Source organism: Oncorhynchus mykiss, chromosome 3 (assembly GCF_013265735.2).
Source record: "Oncorhynchus mykiss isolate Arlee chromosome 3, USDA_OmykA_1.1, whole genome shotgun sequence".
NCBI classification, from domain to species: domain Eukaryota; kingdom Metazoa; phylum Chordata; class Actinopteri; order Salmoniformes; family Salmonidae; genus Oncorhynchus; species Oncorhynchus mykiss.
This window is the reverse complement of record NC_048567.1, coordinates 50,468,883-50,487,003: the sequence shown is the minus strand read 5'-3', so window position 1 is coordinate 50,487,003 and position 18,121 is coordinate 50,468,883. Positions and strand designations below refer to the sequence as shown.

Here is an 18,121-nt window from a genome sequence, read left to right as displayed (position 1 = left end):
CCCCAATAAAGGAGTGGTTCTGCAGGTGGTGACCACAGACCACTTCTCAGTTCCTATGCTTCCTGGCTGATGTTTTGGTCACTTTTGAATTCTGCCGGTGCTTTCACTCTAGTGGTAGCATGAGACGGAGTTTACAACACACACAAGTGGCTCAGGTAGTGCAGCTCATCAAGGATGGCACATCAATGCAAGCTGTGGCAAGAAGGTTTGCTGTGTTTGTCAGCGTAGTGTCCAGAGCATGGAGGCGCTACCAGGAGACAGGCCAGTACATCAGGAGACGTGGAGGAGGCCGTAGGAGGGCAACAACCCAGCAGCAGGACCGCTACCTCCGCCTTTGTGCAAGGAGGAGCACTGCCAGAGGCCTGCAAAATGACCTCCAGCAGGCCACAAATGTGCATGTGTCTGCTCAAATGGTCAGAAACAGACTCCATGAGGGTGGTATGAGGGCCCGACATCCACAGGTGGGGGTTGTGCTTAAAGCCCAACACCGTGCAGGACGTTTGGCATTTGCCAGAGAACACCAAGATTGGCAAATTCGCCACTGACAGACGTGTGACAGTCTGGAGACGCCGTGGAGAATGTTCTGCTGCCTGCAATATCCTCCAGCATGACCTGTTTGGCGGTGGGTCAGTCATGGTGTGGGGTGGCATTTCTTTGGGGGGCCGCACAGCCCTCCATGTGCTCGCCAGAGGTAGCCTGACTGCCATTAGGGACCGAGATGAGATCCTCAGACCCCTTGTGAGACCATATGCTGGTGCGGTTGGCCCTGGGTTCCTCCTAATGCAAGACCTCTTGTGGCTGGAGTGTGTCAGCAGTTCCTGCACGAGGAAGGCATTGATGCTATGGACTGGCCCGCCCGTTCCCCAGACCTGAATCCAATTGAGCACATCTGGGACATCATGTCTCGCTCCATCCACCAATGTTGCACCACAGACTGTCCAGGAGTTGGCGGATGCTTTAGTCCAGGTCTGGGAGGAGATCCCTCAGGAGACCATGCGCCACCTCATCAGGAGCATGCCCAGGCGTTGTAGGGAGGTCATACAGGCACGTGGAGGCCACACACACTACTGAGCCTCATTTTGACTTGTTTTAAGGACATTACATCAAAGTTGGATCAGCCTGTAGTGTGGTTTTCCACTTTAATTTTGAGTGTGACTCCAAAGCCAGACCTCCATGGGTTGATAAATTTGATTTCCATTGATACATTTTGTCTGATTTTGTTGTCAGCACACGCAACTATGTAAAGATAAAAGTATTTATTCATTCAGATCTAGGATGTGTTATTTTAGTGTTCCCTTTATTTTTTTGAGCAGTGTATTTGGCACAGTGTTTACAAATTTACACAGCTTTTCCTTCTACATTAGCTGCAGTGAAATGTCTCCATACATCAGATAGTGCCTGTGGCATTTTCCTGTAAAGATTAGAAAAACATGAGTAAAAAAACAAAACAAATACAATTCCATGTACAGATAAATAGTTAAGCAGTTAGATTAAACAACTCCTTTGTAAGCAATCTTTTTTTAATGAAACATGTATGGAAACAGGTGAATTAAGACTCCGCAGTTAGCAGGCTCAAGCAATCCAAAACCCACATCGTACCAAACTCTAACTAGCAGAAATTGTTAACAAATTAGAAATGATTTAAACACACTTTGTTGCAGGCTACTATTTACTAGTTAACAAAAAATCATGTATGTCATATAATATATTCACCCCACCCAGTATTGTAATCAAAACGTACCAGAAAGCATGTAGTCCTTGGCTCAGACAGTGCAATAGTGGGGGCTCAATAGCATCTCATTAGTGTGCAAGATCTTGAGAATCAGCTGTACATGTGATGGAAGAGTGCACTGCACATGTGATGGAAGAATGCACTGTGCATGCAGAGGGTTGCAATTCCATTAAATTGGGGATAGTTTAACCAAAATATGCCACAAGACCTAGAATTGCCTTATGTATATCGCACAAAAAAATGGTTCCCTGTTATAAGCCAGTTTTTTGGATGAATTTAAGCAAAAATCCCAACTTTTCCTGGTTTAACTTCCCATGGAAAATGTCCAGCAAGTTTCCGACCCTTTGCAACCCTAGTCAATACAGAACATTTCAATAACTTTTTAGGTTTCTTCAAGTGCAGTCGCAAAAACCATCAAAGGCTATGATGAAACTGGCACTCATGAGGACCCAGAGTTACCTCTGCTGATGAGGATAAGTTCATTAGAGTTACTAGCCTCAGAAATTGCAGCCCAAATAAATTCTTCACAGAGTTCAAGTAACAGACACATCTCAACATCAACTTTTCAGAGGATACCGTGTGAATCAGGCCTTCATGGTTGAATTGCTGCAAAGAAAACACTACTGGAGGACACCAATAAGAAGAGATGTGCTTGGGACAAGAAACACGAGCAATGGACATTAGATCGGTGGAAATTTGGAGTCCCAATTGGAGATTTTTGGTTCCAACCATCGTGTCTTTGTGAGACGTGGTGTGGGTGAACAGATGATCTCTACATGTGTATTTTCCACCGTAAATCATGGAGGAGAAGGTGTTATGGTGTGAGGGTGCTTTGCTGGTGACACTGTCTGTGATTTATTCTGTGATTTATTTTGAATTCAAGGCACACTTATCCAGCATGGCTACCACAGCATTCTGCAGTGATGCGCCATCCCATCTGGTTTGGGCTTAGCGGGACTATCATTTGTTTTTCAACAGGACAATGACAAACATTTCTAAAAACCTGTTTTTACTTTGTCATTATGGGGTATTGTGTGCAGATGTTTATTTATTTAATACATTTTAGAATAAGGCTGTAACGTAACAAAATGTGGAAAAAGTTAAGGGGTCTGAATACTTTCCGAAGGCACATTGTATATATTCCGGAGTCTGACATTGCTCGTTCTGATATATACTACTTCCGGCACCGACAGAGATGGCCGCCTCGCTTCGCGTTCCTAGGAAACTATGCAGTTTTTTGTTTTTTTACGTGTTATTTCTTACATTAGTACCCCAGGTCATCTTAGGTTTCATTACATACAGTCGAGAAGAACTACTGAATATAAGATCAGCATCAACTCACCATCAGTACTACCAAGAATATGTTTTTCGCGACGCGGATCCTGTGTTCTGCCTTACAAACAGGACAACTGAGTGGATTCCATGCAGCGACCCCAAAAAAAAACAACTCCGAAAAAGAGGGAAACAAGGCGGTCTTCTGGTCAGACTCCGGAGACGGGCACACCGTGCACCACTCCCTAGCATTCTTCTTGCCAATGTCCAGTCTCTTGACAACAAGGTTGATGAAATCCGAGCAAGGGTAGCATTCCAGAGGGACATCAGAGACTGTAACGTTCTTTGCTTCACGGAAACGTGGCTCACTGGAGAGACTCTATCCGAAGCGGTGCAGCCAACGGGTTTCTCCACACATCGCGCAGACAGAAACAAACAACTTTCTGGTAAGAAGAGGGGCGGGGGCGTATGCCTTATGACTAACGTGACATGGTGTGATGAAAGAAACATACAGGAACTCAAATCCTTCTGTTCACCTGATTTAGAATTCCTCACAATCAAATGTAGACCGCATTATCTACCAAGAGAATTCTCTTCGATTATAATCACAGCCGTATATATCCCCCCCCCCAAGCAGACACATCGATGGCTCTGAACGAACTTTATTTAACTCTTTGCAAACTGGAAACCATTCATCCGGAGGCTGCATTCATTGTAGCTGGGGATTTTAACAAGGCTAATCTGAAAACAAGACTCCCTAAATTTTATCAGCATATCGATTGCGCAACCAGGGGTGGAAAGACCTTGGATCATTGTTACTCTAACTTCCGCGACGCATATAAGGCCCTGCCCCGCCCCCCTTTCGGAAAAGCTGACCACGACTCCATTTTGTTGATCCCTGCCTACAGACAGAAACTAAAACAAGAGGCTCCCACGCTGAGGTCTGTCCAACGCTGGTCCGACCAAGCTGACTCCACACTCCAAGACTGCTTCCACCACGTGGACTGGGACATGTTTCGTATTGCGTCAGACAACAACATTGACGAATACGCTGATTCGGTGTGTGAGTTCATTAGAACGTGCGTTGAAGATGACGTTCCCATAGCAACGATTAAAACCTTCCCTAACCAGAAACCGTGGATTGATGGCAAAAGCGCGAACCACTGCTTTTAATCAGGGGAAGGTGTCTGGTAACATGACCGAATACAAACAGTGCAGCTATTCCCTCCGCAAGGCTATCAAACAAGCTAAGCGTCAGTACAGAGACAAAGTAGAATCTCAATTCAACGGCTCAGACACAAGAGGCATGTGGCAGGGTCTACAGTCAATCACGGACTACAGGAAGAAATCCAGCCCAGTCACGGACCAGGATGTCCTGCTCCCAGGCAGACTAAATAACTTTTTTGCCCGCTTTGAGGACAATACAGTGCCACTGACACGGCCTGCAACGAAAACATGCGGTCTCTCCTTCACTGCAGCCGAGGTGAGTAAGACATTTAAACGTGTTAACCCTCGCAAGGCTGCAGGCCCAGACGGCATCCCCAGCCGCGCCCTCAGAGCATGCGCAGACCAGCTGGCCGGTGTGTTTACGGACATATTCAATCAATCCCTATACCAGTCTGCTGTTCCCACATGCTTCAAGAGGGCCACCATTGTTCCTGTTCCCAAGAAAGCTAAGGTAACTGAGCTAAACGACTACCGCCCCGTAGCACTCACTTCCGTCATCATGAAGTGCTTTGAGAGACTAGTCAAGGACCATATCACCTCCACCCTACCTGACACCCTAGACCCACTCCAATTTGCTTACCGCCCAAATAGGTCCACAGACGATGCAATCTCAACCACACTGCACACCGCCCTAACCCATCTGGACAAGAGGAATACCTATGTGAGAATGCTGTTCATTGACTACAGCTCGGCATTCAACACCATAGTACCCTCCAAGCTCGTCATCAAGCTCGAGACCCTGGGTCTCGACCCCGCCCTGTGCAACTGGGTACTGGACTTCCTGACGGGCCGCCCCCAGGTGGTGAGGGTAGGCAACAACATCTCCTCCCCGCTGATCCTCAACACTGGGGCCCCACAAGGGTGCGTTCTGAGCCCTCTCCTGTATTCCCTGTTCACCCACGACTGCGTGGCCACGCACGCCTCCAACTCAATCATCAAGTTTGCGGACGACACAACAGTGGTAGGCTTGATTACCAACAACGACGAGACGGCCTACAGGGAGGAGGTGAGGGCCCTCGGAGTGTGGTGTCAGGAAAATAACCTCACACTCAACGTCAACAAAACTAAGGAGATGATTGTGGACTTCAGGAAACAGCAGAGGGAACACCCCCCTATCCACATCGATGGAACAGTAGTGGAGAGGGTAGCAAGTTTTAAGTTCCTCGGCATACACATCACAGACAAACTGAATTGGTCCACTCACACAGACAGCATTGTGAAGAAGGCGCAGCAGCGCCTCTTCAACCTCAGGAGGCTGAAGAAATTCGGCTTGTCACCAAAAGCACTCACAAACTTCTACAGATGCACAATCGAGAGCATCCTGGCGGGCTGTATCACCGCCTGGTACGGCAACTGCTCCGCCCTCAACCGTAAGGCTCTCCAGAGGGTGGTGAGGTCTGCACAACGCATCACCGGGGGCAAACTACCTGCCCTCCAGGACACCTACACCACCCGATGTCACAGGAAGGCCATAAAGATCATCAAGGACATCAACCACCCGAGCCACTGCCTGTTCACCCCGCTATCATCCAGAAGGCGAGGTCAGTACAGGTGCATCAAAGCTGGGACCGAGAGACTGAAAAACAGCTTCTATCTCAAGGCCATCAGACTGTTAAACAGCCACCACTAACATTGAGTGGCTGCTGCCAACACACTGACACTGACTCAACTCCAGCCACTTTAATAATGGGAATTGATGGGAAATGATGTAAATATATCACTAGCCACTTTAAACAATGCTACCTTATATAATGTTACTTACCCTACATTATTCATCTCATATGCATACGTATATACTGTACTCTATATCATCGACTGTATCCTTATGTAATACATGTATCACTAGCCACTTTAAACTATGCCACTTGGTTTACATACTCATCTCATTTGTACATACTGTACTCGATACCATCTACTGTATCTTGCCTATGCTGCTCTGTACCATCACTCATTCATATATCCTTATGTACATATTCTTTATCCCCTTACACTGTGTACAAGACAGTAGTTTTGGAATTGTTAGTTAGATTACTTGTTGGTTATTACTGCATTGTCGGAACTAGAAGCACAAGCATTTCGCTACACTCGCATTAACATCTGCTAACCATGTGTATGTGACAAATAAAATTTGATTTGATTTGATTTATTTATGAATTTCTTTTTGACTTTTTGGATCATGTGTGTATTGTTTTGTATTGCTAGGTAATACCGCACTGTTGGAGCTAGAAACACAAGTATTTCACTGCACCTGCGATAACTGCAAATCTGTGTAAGCGACCAATAAACTTTCATTTGATTTGTTGTTGAACGCAATGTTCCATTTTATAATGGCTGCTGTGGCTACTGCTAGCTAGCATGAGGAAGAAAACAGCAGTTTCCTCAAAAACAAGCAGTCGTTTAAGCTTCTAGGATAATTGGACAATTAGGAGTACAACACATTCCTTATCCCTGGATTGAGGTCAAATGTTCAAGACATATCTCGTGCCGGCTCTGCGGTGTCTTAATTTACACAGGAAGTCTGTTCGACTGTAGTTCAGCTGTAAGCAAGCGGGTCAGATCTGGCTACAAATGGAGTATAAACTATAAAATTGGACATTACAAGTCGGAGTTGTGTATCACATTTAACAAACCAAACATTTAAATACAGCTATAGAAGGTAAAGTAAAAACCCAAACCGGTCCGTGCATCAATACCGGTATATAGTCAAACATGGCATACCGTCCAGCAATATTCCCTCAAAAATGTTGAGACACATTTTCACAATTTGAACGTTGTGAAAATTCTGTGCAAATTCCTGCGTGCGTTTACAACACTGAAGCTGTACCCGCTTTAAGTTCCAGTTTTAACAGCGGCCAAGTAGGCTACTCTGGTTATTTGAGCATAACGTAGGCCTACCAGAGTGGCCTACCATCAAAAACAATGGAGAAAACGCATCCAATTTTAACATGGAAATAGCAGTTTTATCATTCAGCCTACAGTAGCAGAAAATGTGTGGTGTTCATTGTAGGCCTACATTCCATGAGACTTTTGAAAAAAACATGCAGGGCTTGACATTAACCTGTTTATCCACTTGTCCTTCAGAGAAGGAGATGACTGTAAATGTTGTGTGTTGTTTGATACAAGAAGCCACTTTACAAAATACAATTAATTATTATTACAGAGAATCAGGCAAATTATGCTAACCTCAGCCTATTGGCTACTTAACGTATTCAAGACCATCTCAAAATACAACACTGCCCCTTTAAGATTAAAAAAAGCTCTTTACCTGACGAGCTTTTCAAAGATGGCTAGAAACGCACACATTTTGTGCTCTTGTAGGAAGCAACCACTCACACATTGCTGACTAGAAATTAGCTGTAACTGGGCTAATAACTCACTAACTAGCAAAGAATATGAACAAATGTACACAGGTGGCTACAGGTAGCTCTCGCTTTGATCTCAAAACAAGCGCATCTCAAAACAAGCGCATCTACTCATGGCCGCTCATGCTGTAAACGCAGTCCAGTTCAAATTGAATGGCACAGATACATGGCCATGGCTATTTGCAAATAGGCCTACTGCAGCTCTAATTGGTTAGGGCACAACGGTCTGTGTAGAGTACGGGCCTGAGTCGTGCCTGTCAATGCAGTTAAATAAATAAAAAACAGTTAGTTTTGCATAGTTTGTTTTGTTTCGGTATTTTACATTGGAAGTGACTAATATTGAGTTGATTCGAGCACTATTCCCACAGTAGGGCAAAACTTTGATAGTGTTAACTAAAGAGGAAAACTCAGATATTTCATCTGCGCGGTAGTGCAAAAGTATCTGCACAACATTGCCACCCAGCCCTAGTACAACATTAATTTATTAGTGTTTAGAAACATATTATATTCTTATTTATAATAAAAGTTACTCCAAAATGACACAATACATTACTTCCCATTTCTATTGGGCACAAAATGATCTGGAACACAACCAAAACAAACTGCAAATGCATCCAACAAGTTTGTAGAGTCACAAGCTTGGTATAGTCATTGTGTGCTAGGAATATGGGAACAAATACTAAACTTTTGACTACTTTATTTATAATAATCTTTAGGGGTGTCAATAATTATGACCCCTACCCTTAAAAAAACCAAAACATTACTTGTTAAACAAAATCTATTTTTCAGAGCTATAATTTCCCTCTTTTTTTTGCATACAATATAGCTCAGTATTGGAATTATTTATTTCATACAGTCATTATTGCTCATCTTCATCAAGGGTGTCAATAATTCCGGACCCCACTGTATGTGACATAGTACTCAATAGTCGGGGAACACGTTTTGCTCGTGAGCGCTACTTTCAGAACTCCTGCTGCTGCTAGGCTGCTGCTACTCTCTGTTATCTATGCATAGCCACTTATAATAATAACTCTACCTACATGTACATAATTACCTCACTTACCACGACACCGGTGCCTCCGCACATTGACACATTGACTCTGTACCGGTACCCCCTGTATATAGCCTCCACATTGACTCTGTACCGGTACCCCCTGTATATAGCCCTGCTATTGTTATTTACTGCTACTCTTGAATTATTTGTTATTCATATCTCTTACTTATTTGTAGGTCTTTTCTTAAAACTGCATTGTTGGTTAAGGGCTTGTAAGTAAGCATTTCACTGTAAGGTCTACACATGTTGTATTCAGCGCATGTGACAAATGACATTTGTTTGATTTTACTGGCTAAAAAGTACACAAACGTACCGGAGAATCTCTTTAATTATTATGTTTGTTATGGTGAGAAAGGTGACATCTCAATTCTGCTCGGCTCTGTATTTCACTCATATCCCACCCAGCAGTGCAGTGGTGTCTGGCCTCCTATCCCTACTCTGCATATCTCGGTGTCTCACCCAGCCGAAGAGCAAACTCACCCAGTATAATTGGCTCAGTGATGCATGCCTGAGGTTTTTCCCATCGCCCTTGTCTCACAGACAGAGATGAGAAGAGACACAGGACACCCAATTAACATTTCTCGTCCACTCCACCTTGTATACGATTCAGTTCTGTTGTGTGGCAGATCGCTGTGTGTTCAGTTCATTCATGACAGTAATCAGCGTCTCGATTGCAGCGGGAAAAACTAGCCATCCCAGATCCCACAGGCAACATAAATCCCTCTGCTTCCATTCTAATTACCATTATGATACATTTGTTAATGACGCCAAATCGGGCGGGGTTACCAAATCAATGCAAGACACAGTGTACAGTATATGCAGGATCTGGAACGCAAACTAGTCTAGGATGTAACCTAGCTCTTACAATTGTTAGGCCTAGATATGTTTTGAATGGATATGGAATGAACAGTCAGTATAATCATCTGACATGCAATGGTTACATCACCTAAGTCACCATACTGTAAGAGATTCCATACAAACATGGATGATCCATCTTCAGCTGACCAGACAAAAAAAAAAAAAAAACTCTCATCAGTCTGTCCATAGTTCCAGGCAGGCTGACACCTAAGTATTGTGTAAGTGCAGAGTCATTGTGTGAGATAGCTGTCACCCTGCCTCAGTATTGATCTAGCGTAGGCTGAGGGAGAGGGACACACGGTTCAGGTTAATTGCACCCTGAGGACTAGAGCGGAATTTCTGGTTTTCATTTTCTATCTCACAGCAGGCAGCGTAAGACATAACAGGAGTCTTCTCCTCTGAAGTGGCTGAAACCAAAAGACAGAAACAGACGACTGGTAGGACTACATCTGATATAGAAGTACAGTAGATAATAACTGGTGGGTGCTTACATTTGTCCTATTTCACACATGCACAAGTGTGGATTATACGAATGTGCGAATTGGAAAAAAATGTCTTTGGCATATCCCAGACATATCCTGAGTCACCCGACATATTTTTCACCTAGTCAGCACTGAGATTCGAACCAGCGACCTTTCAGTTACCAACCCAACACTCCTAACCGCTAGGCTACCTGCCGAATAACTGGCTGTGTAAAAAGAGACGCTGGCAGGGTAGAATCAGTGGACTTGTTTCCAAACTGCTCCCTCACACAGGGTATGATTATCAGTACGTCTGGCCTGATCACCACTTTCTCTCTGTGTAACCTTACTCCATAGTTACAGTAGTGAGTGTAGGCCTAGTTCTTACAGGAAAGAGCTGATTCAGGAGGATTCCTTATTTCAACAACAGGATACATCTGTAGCCTGGTCTCACCCCCCCCCCCCCCCCCCCCCCACACACACACACACACGCTCTCTCTCATGAACATACTCTACTACACACACAGTCTGATCTATGTTACCAGCCCCTGTCTTTAACCAACTAGGAACTAAGCCCAGACACAACCTGAGCCTATTCAGAAAAGTATGTCTCTCTAACGGATCCCTTCCTCCTCATCAGTCTAGGAAGAAGACATGGAGAGTATCGGACTACTGTAGATAAATGCATTTCATGGTTAAACGCCGCCAGTGCAGTGCATGCATAGAATGAGTAGCATACAGGTGATGTGCAGTCTATCCCTGTCTAGATGGCGTGGCAACACACAGCTACAAAAAGCAGCATTGGATGTCACAACAGTGCTTGTTGGAAGCTCTCCTTCCTAGACTTGATTAGTAATGAGTTTAATCTCTTAAATCTTGTTACTGTGACTATCGTCTCTGGGCACAGATAGGACATGGAACATCGCCTGTTGTACAACAATATGTAAGAAATACACACTGAACAAAAATATAAATGCCACAACATGCAACAATTTCAAAGATTTTACTGAGTTACAGTTCATATAAGGAAATGTGTCAATTGAAAAACATTTATTAGGCTTTAACCTATGAATTTCACATAATGGGAATACAGAAACGCACAATGAAGGTAGGGGAATGGATCAGAAAACCAGTTAGTATGCTGACTGCAGGAATGTCCACATACTAATTGCATTCTCCTTCTAAACTTGAGACATCTGTGGCATTGTGTTGTGTGACAGAACTGCACTTTTATTATCCCCAGCACAAGGTACACCTGTGTAATGATCATGCTGTTTAATCAGTTTCTTGATATGCTACAGCTGTCAGGTGGATGGATTATCTTGGCAAATGAGAAATGCTCACTAACAGGGACGTTATCACATTTTAACACAAAATGTCAGCGAAATAAACTTTTTGTGCGTATGGGACATTTCTGGGATCTTTTACTTCAGCTCATGAAACATGGGACTTTTACATGTTGCGTTTATATTTTTGTTCAGTATATAATATACATTGTCTTCAGAAAGTATTCACACCACTTTACCTTTTCCACATTTTGTTGTGTTACAGCCTGGATTTAACATGGAATACATTTAGATTTTTGTCGTTACTTGCGCACACAATACCCCTTAATGTCAAAGTGGAATTATGTTTATTTTTATTTGTTACGTTTTTATTACAAATGGAAAGCTGAAAAGTATTGAGTCAATAAGTACTGAACCCCTTTGTTATGTTAAGCCTAAATAAGTCCAGGAGTAAAAATTTGCTTAACAAGTCACATAAACACTATTATAGCAGTCCATGCAAATGACTAACATGATTTCTGAATGACAACCTCATCGCTGTATCCCACACATACAATTATCTGTAAGGTCCATCAGTCGAGCAGTGAATTTCAAACACAGATTCAACCACGAAGACCAGAGGTTTTCCAGTGCCACGCAAAGAATGGCACTTATTGGAAAAAAATAAGACATTGAATATCCCTCTGAGTATGGTGAAGTTATTAATTACACTTTGGATGGTGTGTCAACACACCCAGTCAATACAAAGATACAGGCTTCCTTCCTTCCAACTCAGTTGCCAGAGAGGAAGGAAACCGCTCAAGGATTTCACCATAAGGCCAATGGTGGCTTTGAAATAGTTAGAGTTTAATGGCTGTGATAGGAGAAAACTGAGGATGGATCAACAACAACAAAGTGTTATATTTGTCATCAAGTTATGGGTATGCTTGTAATCGTTAAGGATTGCGGAATGGAGCTAAGCACGGGCAAAATGGTTAAGTCTGCTTTCCACCAGACACTGGGAGATTAGTTCTCCTTTCAGCAGGAGAATTACCTAAAACACAAGGCCAAATCTACATTGGAGTTTCTTACCAAGAAGACAGTGAGTTATTTTTGACTTAAAAAGTTATTTTTGACTTAAATCTACTTGAAAATCTATGGCAAGACCTGAAAATGGTTGACTAGCAATGATCAAAAGAGCTCGAAGAATTTTTAAAAGAATAACGGGCAAATGTTACACAATCCAGGCGTGGAAAGCTCTTTGAGACTTACCCAGAAAGACTCGCTGCCAAAGGAGCTTCTACAAAGTATTGACTCAGGGGTGTGAATACTGATGTAAATGAGATATTTCTGTATTTATCAATAAATGTGCGAAAATGTATTGTAAATTCTAAAAGCATGTTTACTACCAATTAGTACCACTCAAAAATATGGCTGCCCTACACTACAAAAGACAACACACACCCAGAAATGTTGTTACAAAATTCACTGGTTAAACACTGTAAATATGTGACATTTTGAGTTCAGAAATGATAATAATTTGTTAGCTTCTCTTTTTTAAGTTGGTATGCAATGCACTCAGTAGACATATGACCATTTGAATGATGATACATTTGGCCACTATTTGGAGGCTAGTCTGGAGACAGAAGTTCTGAGCTGATTGAATAGGCTAATGTTTCTGCAACAACAGAAGTCAGCACATCCTCTGCACTGAAAACTGTTGAACATCACATCAGGCGCTTAGCTTGTGCATACAGAAAGCTAGCTATGTTATATTTAGCTTGAAGGGGAAGTTGCCCTGACATTGAGTCAGCCCTATCCTTGTAGCTCAACTTCTCAACAAATTCTAGGTATTCGCCTGATTCAGGGAAAAACATACAATGATTACATTTCAAATAGCTGGTTCCTGTTTGAGGTTGTATACTTTTGTAGTGTGGCCTGTGTTTGATTTACATTGTCACTTTTGTACAGTGTGTACCACTGGTCAAGAGAATGCCTTCAGCTCTAAGCAGGGATAATGAATGATACTTGTGTCTAGCATATTGTTAACAGACTCTAGTCAAACATCAGTTTCCCAGCAGGGCTTAGCTCTGGGTTATTTTGACACGAGGAGAAATGTCACCAAACAATGTCCATTGATTACACAGCATGCTAAAAATCCCAAGAATCCCTTTGCATGCAAGTCTCATTGGCTGCGTTTACACAGGCGGCCCGATTCTGATCTTTTGCCAGTAATTGGTATTTTGACCAATCAGATCAGATCTTTTGCCAAGAATAAAGCAGCCTTACTGCTTTCTTTGGAGGCATTTACACTGACAAAGAAGAAACAGACTGAGAAACACATCAGAGAAGTCATGGCTAGTCCTCTTCACCAATAGTGGGAGTTTGTCCTCACATAGTTCCAGGGTTTTTATCTGGATTAAAATGGGGCTTACGTGGTGGGCTTGGCAGGGCGTGGAGATAATTGTTTGCTGTATTAAAGCAAATGTCCTGCAACTCTACACATTTTGTCATGGATCTAAGGAAAACTAATTCAGTTTTAAATCACATTTCCTGCAATTCGACACATTTTTGACATGGGGCTGAGAGAATTGCAAGTTTTAAAGCTAATTTCCTGCAATTCTACACATTTTGCAATGGCTTATGCCGTGTTCTTATGCTATCTGAGTGACTTGAACATTATAACACAATCAATAGGGGCCCAATTCCATGACAAAAATACTCCTGGAATTTTAGATTCTCCCTGACTGTCTAGTTTTTATTTTGGTGATCGTTAGTTCTCAAAGATGATCTTATTTAGAAATACATAGGTCCATTATCTTTTTTTACATACTTTGTATCTGGTTATAGTCATTTTAAGTTTCATCATCCCAAAATCTTTTTTTGAATATTTGTATTAGAATTTCTATTAAAAACACCAAAAAAAATGGATGTCTTTAAGACAATCTCAACTCAGGAAAGAAGTGGAGGGCGATCAACCAACGTGAGTCGAGGTTCAACCAAAAACCAATGTCATAGAATCTATACATTTTCGATGACTATCTTAACTTGTCAGCATTTGAATGTCCAAAACATTGTATTCCCTCGGTTTAAAACCCAATCAAATGGCCAAAAAGACAACATCAGCTAAAATAACAAAAGGAAATGCTGCAGAAGCGATTACACTCGACGGAGCTACAATAAATCATACCTTTCAAAAAGATCTTATTCGTCAAACCGTCATCTCTTTCCTGTGTCATGGATTGACAGTAATACATCTGTGTAAATACTGTCTCTCCTCTCTCCAGCTGTTGAAAAGGTGTTGACTATTTACTGAACGCTGCCTGCTCCCAAGGACGTCAAATCCAATAGGTCCATTATAAAATGTGATCGTTAAATCCCCTTAAAATGGGACAGACCTTATTAGCCAAAACAGACAACGAAGGACAAAATAAACAAATAAAAAGTGAACGACGCAGTGCTTTACCATTGATGTTACTCGTGTATTTGCATTTCCTTGACCAGAGCAGCACAAAGAACGAGTGCATGATTAGACAAATGCAAAAATAGGCCTGGTCTTAATGTTGAGACTGTAGGCTATACGGGAGAAAAAAAACATCCCAGTTTTCATTCATGGTAGTAGCAGCCAAAATCCCTGTCATGGGCAGATGATGATGGGGAAGTAAGGTGGACTGCTGCTTGCTGTGATGCTGTTGATTATGGCACTGGAACAAGCACAGACAGCCGTGAGTCTCCCTGGGCTTGTTGATTCATCCAGCCAAAGCCCTTCCCCACACACACACACGCGCGCACACAATTCCACAGTAACGGAATTACACTTTGACTCAGTTTTTTTTCACTTTAAAATGTATGCCAAACAAAAAAAGTTGACCCTGTTTTTTTCTGTTAGACAAAGTGCATAGTTGAGTGCCAGACTGATCCTTGGTCATGAACGGATCCTTGGACCTACCAGAAGGAGCAAGGGTGGGTATCATAACATGTCCAGCAATGTGAATGCAATGTTTTAGCGATTTCCAAAAATGATTTAATTTACTGTTCACTTGCTAATTTTCACTGCTTGTCAGGCAAGACCTCAGGATAAAAGTGCTGTGCAACAAGTACCCTTGTGACACCTCCGTTGTTTCCAGTCTCCCTCGACTACTATGAAAAGGACACGCCATCATAAGGCCTCTGATAGTGACCCGAGTTACTGCCCTGATGACACAGATGGGTTCATCAACAACGACAGGTAATGCGTGTTATGTGAAATGCGAAAATACCCATCTCCATAGGCTAATTCTAACCAATGGAGTCCCTTGGGAAACCCAACCATCCAACGATGGGATTTATAAATACATTTTCTAGGCTCCCAAAAGGACTCCAATACAAAAACTACTTTTGGAATGCTCATATTCTGAGCTAGCCATTAAAAAAAAGTATATTCCACAGATCTAATTGAATCTGAACAACCCTTGAACTGGAAGAGAATATGAAAAAAAATATGACCTTGGCATCCCGTAATCCGAACAATCATCTTATACATTTTAGGTTTGTTCAGACTGTATTTAACACCAAGGAAAAGTTTTCCGATGAAATTGGCCCCAACTGTTCACACTGTCCCCTAAATCAGGTAGACACATTCCTTCATATGATGTGGGACTACACTGTAGTAAAAAGCTTCTGTGACTAAGCAAAAATATGTATTCAATGCGTTGCATCTGCTATGTTACTAAACAATGACAGCTCCTTGAATCTCTCAGTCAATCAGAGACGATTACTACTGGCAGGCAGCACTGCCTCAAAAAAACAAAAAAACAGTAGCAATCACCCCACTCTCTCCCAATTAACCTGTGGATACAGTTAATATAGGAAGTTATAACGTTGGAATTAATGACAGCGAGAATGAATGGTGCTAGTCAAGGAACAACTGAGGCCTGGACAAATAACCTTGACTGTGTAAAGAATAATCTCAGCTAAAGCACAGTACATACATTATCAGTCAAAGTTTGGGCACCTGCTCATTCCAGGATTTTTCTCTATTTTGACTATTTTCTACATTGTAGAAAAACAGTGAAGACATATAAACTATGACAGCCACATATACAGTTGAAGTCGGAAGTTCACATACACCTTCGCCAAATATATTTAAACTCAGTTTTTCACAATTTCCCTGTCTTGTGTCAGTTAGGATCACCACTTTATTTTAAGAATGTGAAATGTCAGAATAATAGTAGCGAGAATGATTTATTTCAGCTTTTCGTTCTTTCATCACATTCCCTGTGGGTCAGAAGTTTACATACACTCAATTAGTATTTGGTAGCATTGCCTTTAAATTGTTTAACTTGGGTCAAACGTTCTGGGTAGCCTTCCACAAGCTTCCCACAAAAATGTGGGTGAATTTTGGCCCATTCCTCCTGACAGCTGGAGTAACTGAGTCATGTTTGTAGATCTCCTTGCTCACACACACTTTTTCAGTTATGCCCACAAATAGAATTGAAGTCAGGGTTTTGTGATGGCCACTCCAATACCTTGACTTTGTTGTCCTTAAGCCATTTTGCCACAACTTTGGAAGTATGCTTGGGGTCATTGTCCATTTGGATGACCCATTTGCGACCAAGCTTTAACCTCTTGACTGATGTCTTGAGATGTTGCTTCAATATATCCACATAATCTTCCTTCTCATGATGCTATCTATTTTGTGAAGTGCTCCAGTCCCTCCTGCAGCAAAGCACCACGACAACATGATGCTGCCACCTCTGTGCTTCACGGTTGGGATGGTGTTCTTCGGCTTGCAAGCCTCCCCCTTTTTCCTCCAAACATAACAATGGTCATTATGGCCAAAAGTTATATTTTTGTTTCATCAGACCAGAGGACATTTCTCCAAAAAGTACAATCTTTGTCCCCATGTGCAGTTGCAAACCGTAGTCTGGCTTTTTTATGGCGGTTTTGGAGCAGTGGCTTCTTCCTTGCTGAGCGGCCTTTCAGGTTATGTCGATATAGGACTCGTTTTACTGTGGATATAGATACATTTATACCTGTTTCCTTCAGCATCTTCACAAGGTCCTTTGCTGTTGTTATGGAATTGATTTGCACTTTTCGAACCAAAGTACATTCATCTCTAGCAGACAGAACGCGTCTCCTTCTTGAGCGGTATGACAGCTGAGCGGTCACATGGTGTTTATACTTGCATACTATTGTTTGTACAGATGAACGTGGTACCTTCAGGCGTTTGGAAATTGCTCCCAAGGATGAACCAGACTTGTGGAGGTCTCCCATGAAGCCAAGCAAAGAGGCACTGAGTTTGAAGGTAGGCCTTGAAATACATCCACAGGTACACCACCAATTGACTCAAATCAGAATCTTCTAAATCCGTAACATAATTTTCTGGGATTTTCCAAGCTGTTTAAAGGCACAGTCAACTTAGTGTATGTAAACTTCTGACCCACTGGAATTGTGATACAGTGAATTATAAGTGAAATAATCGGTCTGTAAACAATTGTTGGAAAAATTACTTGTGACATGCACACAGTAAATGTCCTAACCGACCAAAAGTATAGTTTGTTGACAAGAAATGTGTGGAGTGGTTGAAAGACGAGGTTAAATGACTCCAACCTAAGTGTATGTAAACTTCCAAAAGAAAGACCCAGAGTTACCTTTGCTGCAGAGGATAAGTTCATTCGAGTTGCCAGATAAATGTCTCACAGAGCTCAACTAACACACACATCTTAACATCAACTGTTCAGAGGAGACGTGAATCAGGTCTTCATGGTTGAATTGCTGAAACGAAACCACTACTAAAGGACACCAATAAGAAGAGGTTTGCATGCGCCAAGAAACATGAGCAATGGACATTAGACTGGTGGAAATCTGTCCTTTGGTCTGATGAGTTCAAGTTTGAGATTTTTGGTTCC

The 18,121-nt window shown here is 42.3% G+C and overlaps 1 protein-coding gene across 9 annotated transcripts in view; it reads right to left on the bottom strand.

Annotated features, from left to right (window-relative positions):
- osbpl6 (oxysterol binding protein-like 6) overlaps positions 1–18,121 on the bottom strand; it is a 64,827-nt gene that overhangs the window by 32,862 nt on the left and 13,844 nt on the right. The window contains exon 1 of one of the 9 annotated variants that reach the window (XM_036974480.1): positions 14,422–16,006. The exons of the other annotated variants lie outside the window; for them this stretch is intronic. The gene's annotated coding sequence lies outside the window, so the exon portion shown is untranslated. Of the gene's footprint in view, positions 1–14,421; positions 16,007–18,121 lie in introns of those variants that run through there. 9 annotated transcript variants of the gene reach the window in all.